The sequence below is a fragment of the Trachemys scripta genome, chromosome 3 (genome assembly GCF_013100865.1).
Source record: "Trachemys scripta elegans isolate TJP31775 chromosome 3, CAS_Tse_1.0, whole genome shotgun sequence".
NCBI classification, from domain to species: Eukaryota; Metazoa; Chordata; order Testudines; family Emydidae; genus Trachemys; species Trachemys scripta.
Genome location: NC_048300.1, coordinates 69,476,111 through 69,481,938, shown reverse-complemented (window position 1 = coordinate 69,481,938; position 5,828 = coordinate 69,476,111).

Genomic DNA, 5,828 nt, shown 5'->3' with positions numbered 1-5,828 from the left:
GAAGGGGCTGCCAGGGCGAAGGGGAGGTCACAGGTGGGCAGCAGGGAGGCTCAGAGGACCAGCCTCCTGCATAATCGGGCAGCAGGGAGACTCAGATCAGCCCCGCATGCAAAGAGGAGTGGGGTCACAGGTGGGTGGCAGGGGGTGGGGGGGGGGCTCAGGACAGCCCTGGGTGCCAGTGGGGAGGGGGTGTAATGATGCTGCCTCTGGCGGGATACTTCTGAGAGTTCAATTCAGGACAAATTGCTTAGAGGAGGGCAGTTACAGCCCAAGACTGGGGTTTCTCCACTTCTAAGGCAAACCAAACCAGCCAGACAGAGAGGACTTTGGTTTTATCCCACTGGCTAACCACAAGTCATACAAGCAATTCCCTTACACTCCAGTTTCTCAGTATCACCACCGGTGCCGCTCGTTATGGGGACAAATGGTTATGAAAACCAATACCCCAGTAAAAGAAAAAAAGGTTCTCTCAATCCCAAAGGTCTAAGCCCCAGACCCAGGTCAAAATACAAATCAGATCTTACCCACAAATCACGCTGTTGCCAATACTTTAGAATCTAAAATCTAAAGGTTTATTCGTAAAAGGAAAAAGATATAGATGAGAGCTAGAATTGGTTAAATGGAATCAATTACATACAGTAATGGCAAAGTTCTTGTTTCAGGCTTGTAGCAGTGATGGAATAAACTGCAGGCACAAATCAAGTCTCTGGAGTACATCCACAGCTGGGATGGGTCATTCAGTCCTTTGTTCAGAGCTTCAGTTTCAAGCACCATTCCTCTAGAGGTCATAAGCAAAGGTTGAAGACAAAATGAAGGGGTTTCCAGGGCCTTGTATATCCTCTGCCATGTGGAAGGACACCCCTCCATTCTTACTGTGGGAATCACAGCAGCTAGATGGAGCCTGGAGTCACATGGGCTAGTCACATGTCCATGCATGGCTAAGTTCTTTACAGGCCAATGCCATTGTTTATGCATTAGTTTGAATGTTCCCAGGAAAGCTCAGATGTGGACTGGCGTATCTCAAAGTTCATTGTCAGCCAAGTGATTCTTGACTGGGCACTTATTGAGAATAGTGCTTTCTCAAGAAGCTGACCAAATGCTTCACTGAGGCTACTTAGAATTAAAACACATTGAGATACAAGTACATAGCCAATATTCATAACTTCAACTACAAAAATGATATGCACATACAGATAGCATAATCATAACCAACAAATCATAACCTTTTCATAGACACCTCACACAACAACCTTTGTATAATATTTGCCACAAATATATAACAGTGGTTGCAACAATGATCTATACGGTCACAGTTCATGTTAATAAGTCACAGGGGGACCTCAGGCTGGCCCCATGCAGGCAGGAAGGGCTCGGGTGTCCCCACATGTAGTGGGGTGGCTGGAGCCAGCTGGGGTGTCCAGTTTTCTCTTTGGGAAAACATGGTGACCCTATAACTATCAGATGTCCCTGGAGTGGAAAACTGTAAACCATAGGGCCTGCAAGGGTAGTGCTCTGGAAAAGGGTGTGTGTAAGCTACTGGGATGTCTTGGGAGGGTCTGCACTGCTCCTGGTGGCTAGCACTCCTGGTACTCCTTTACTCTGTGAAGGAGTAACAGACAGAGTTTATGTCAGAGACGACATGTAACTGTTGATAGTGTGGGGGCATAATTTAAAGGTTCTGGTGATATGCAGCAGGGTTCAGGGCAGGGCATATAAACCCTGGTTGAAATCTGGGGGGGCCTGTGACCCTGTGTGACCTCCCTCCCCCCACGTTGCCTCTGGTTTATGGCCAGGAAGTGTGCCAGAGAAGCCAAAGAAAGTGATAGTGTTGAAGCCTACACTTACTCAGGAAATGTAAATCATATGGGACCAGCACGTTGAGCCCTAAACACAGCAGCCTGGTGAGGGAGCTCGGCTGAGGCTGAGACAGCACAAATGGCAATGAAAATATGTGATTCCCCTTTTGGCAGTGGCTTAATGCCAGTATGATGTGTGAATAGGAGATGTGTACCTCACAGTCTTTGGACAGTTCCAAAGTTTCTGTCACCTGGGCTTGCTGATAGGTGCCCGACTCCTCCTGCTGGTGTGCTAAAGAATACAGCTATTTGGCACAGCTTCCAGTGAGAGAAGTGAACCACACTAAGCCCTAGTCTATGGGGTTAGGTCGATTTTATAATGAATGCATCTACACAACCAACCCAGTTCCGTCGACCTAAAGGGGTCTTAAAATCAACTTCTGTAGTCCTCCCCGGCGAGGGGAGTAGTGCTAAAATCAACCTTGCTGGGTCGAATTTGGGGTAGTGCAGATGCAATTCAACGTTATTGGCCTCCAGGAGCTATCCCAGAGTGCTCCCATGTGACTGCTCTGGACAGCACTTTCAACTCCAATGCACTAGCCAGGTACACGGGAAAAGCCCCGGGAAATTTTGAATTTCATTTCCAGTTTGGTCAGCAAGGCGCGCTCAGCAGCACAGGTGACCATACAGTTCCCCCAGAATCGCAAACGAGCTCCAGCATGGACCGAACAGGAGACACTGGATCTGTTTGTTGTACGGGGAGAAGAATCTGTGCAGACAGAACTCTGATCAAAAGGAAGAAATGCTAATATATTTGCCAAAATCACACAGGGCATGGTGGAGAGAGGCTACACCAGGGACACACAGCAGTGCCGCATGAAAGTTAAGGAGCCCAGGCAAGCCTACCAAAAGACAAAGGAGGCAAACGGTCGTTTCGGGTCAGAGCCCCATACATGCCGATTCTATGATCAGCTGCATGGCATTCTAGGGGGGACTCTACCAGTACCCCACCACTGTCCGTAGTCACCTGCAAGGGGGGAGGATCACGCAACAGGGAGGAGGATTTTGTGGATGAGGAGGAGGAGAATGCACAGCAGGAAAGTGGTGAATCCGTTCTCCCTGGCAGCCAGGACCTTTTCATCACCCTGGATCCCCGACCCTGAAGGCAGAGAAGGCCCCTCTGGTGAGCGCACATTTGTAACTACAGTATAGGGTTTAAAAGCAATAGTGTTTAATGTTTGATTTGCCCTGAAGACTTGGAATGCATTCGTGACCAGTACAGCTACTGGAAAAGTATGTTAATGTGTCTGGGGATGGAGCGGGAATCCATCTCCATGAAGTTCTGCTGGAGGTTACTCTGAAAGCCTTTGCAGAAGGTTTCTGGGGATAGCTGCCTTATTTCGTCCTCCACGGTAGGACACTTTACCATGCCAAGTCAGTAGCAAGTGGTCTGGAATCATTGCAGCACAAATCATGGCAGCAAATGGTCCTGGATTTTGGTCGCATTCAAGCAACATTTGGTCTATATCTTTCTGTGTCAGCCTCAGGAGAGTGATATCATTCATGGTCACCTAGTTGAAATAGGGAATTTTTGTAAGGGAACAGTAGAAGGACCCCGGTCATAATGGGCAGTTTGCGCTTGGCTAAAAGGGATCATCCCCGAGAATAGCCACATGGTGGGTTGGGGGGAAGTGTGTGCTGCACATTCACCCAAAAACCATAGCCCCTCCTTTTAAATGGCAAACCCAACCGGCATTGCTTGCTATGGGAAAGGAGGGCACTGCAGTTTGAAACCATTCCCACATGAAGGCGTTAGAAGCCAACCCTGCGTACCCTTTGGCTTCCCATGGCTGCCTGGAAACCGAATTCTGTTGCCCAGCTGTGTGTGATGTGTCACCATAGCGGCAGGCGCTCAATATAAAAGGCAAAATCCGACCTTGTACCTAAAGCACATGTGCTGTCTGCTGTGAATTGCTTGAGTCACTGTGAAAGAGTCTCCCTTTTGTTCTCAGAAATGTATCATCTTAAATTTTACTCTCCCTTTTTATCCCCCCACAGGTGCAAATGTTTCTATGCTCCCCCTATCATCTTCGTCCCTGAGGTTATCGCAGATTAGAAGGCGAAAAAAACGCACTCACCATGACATGTTTTCTGATCTCATGCAGTCCTCCTGCACTGATAGAGCACAGCTGAATGCATGGAGGCATTCAGTGGCAGAGTCCAGGAAAGCATTAAGTGAGTATGATGAGAAGAGACAGGATGCGATGCTGAGGCTAATGGGGGAGCAAACGGACCTGCTCAGGCATCTGGTGGAGCTGCAGGAAAGCCAACAAGAGCACAAATCACCACTGTATCCACTGTATAACTGCCTTCCCTCCTCCCCAAGTTCCATATCCTGCTCACCCAGACGCCCAAGAACGTGGGGCAGAGGCTCCGGGCACCCAGTCACTCCACTCCAGAGGATGGCCCAAGCAAAAGAAGGCTAATCATTCAAACAGTTTTGATTTGTAGTGCGGCTACAATAAACAATGTGGCCTTGTCCTTCCCTCCTCCCCCACCCACCCCACCCAGGCTACCCTGTCAGTTATCTCACTTTTTTTTTTATTAATAAAGAAAGAATGCATAGTTTCATAACAATAGTGACTTTATTTCCTTTGCCAGCTGTGATCGAAGGGGGGAGGGTCATTGGTTACAGGGAATTAAAATCAACAAAGGGGGTGGGTTTGCATCAAGAAGAAACACACACAACGCTCACACGGTAGCCTGGCCAGTCATGAAACTGCTTTTCAAAGTCTCTCTGATGTGCAGCATGCCTAGCTGTGCTCTTCTAATCGCCCTGGTGTCTGGCTGCTCAAAATCGGCCACCAGCAATTTGCCTCAACCTCCCACCCTACCATAAATGTCTCCTCCTTACTCTCACAGATATTATGGAGCACACAGCAAGCAGCAATAACAATGGGAATATTGGTTGCGCTGAGGTCTAACTTATTTAGCAAACAGTGCCAGCGAGCTTTTAAACGTCCAAAGGCACATTCTACCATCATTCTGCACTTGCTCAGCCTATAGTTGAACTGCTCCTTACTACTGTCCAGGCTGCCTGTGTATGGCTTCATGAGCCATGGGAGCAAGGGGTAGGCTGGGTCTCCAAGGATAACTATTGGCATTTCAACACCCCCAATGGTAATTTTTCTGGTCTGGGAAGTAAGTCCCTTCTTCAGCTGTTCAAACAGCCCAGAGTTCCTAAAGATGTGAGCATCATGCACCTTTCCCGGCCATCCCACGTTGATGTCGGTAAAACGTCCCTTGTGATCCACCAGTGCTTGCAACACTTGAGAAGTACCCCTTGCGGTTTACATATTGGTTGGCAAGGTGGTCTGGTGCCAAGATAGGGATATGCATTCCGTCTATCGTCCCACCACAGTTAGGGAACCCCATTGCAGCAAAGCCATCCACTATGACCTGGACATTTCCCAGAATCACTACCCTTGATAGCAGAACATCAGTGATTGCATTGGCTACTTGAATCACAGCAGTCCCCACAGTAGATTTGCCCACTCCAAATTGATTCCCGACTGACCGGTAGCAGTCAGGTGTTGCAAGCTTCAACAGGGCTATTGACACTCACTTCTCAACTGTCAGGGCAGCTCTCATCTTGGTATTCCTGTACTTCAGGGCGGGGGAAAGCAACTCATGGAGTTCCAGGAAAGTGGCCTTATGCATGCGAAAGTTTCGCAGCCACCGTGAATCATCCCAGACCTGCATCCCTATGCGGTCCCACCAGTCTGAGCTTGTTTGCCAGGCCCAGAATTGGCATTCCACTGTATCAACCAGCCCCACTGCCGCCATGATGTCCCAATTGCCACGGCCTGTGCTTTCAGGAATGTCTGTGTCTATGTCCTCCTCACAATCATCCTCGTGCTACTGTCTTTTAGCCAGGTTCTGCACATCCTGCAGTATAATGTGTGAGGTGTTTACAATGCTCACAACAGCAGCAGTGAGCTGAGCAGGCTCCATGCTTGCCATGCTATGGTG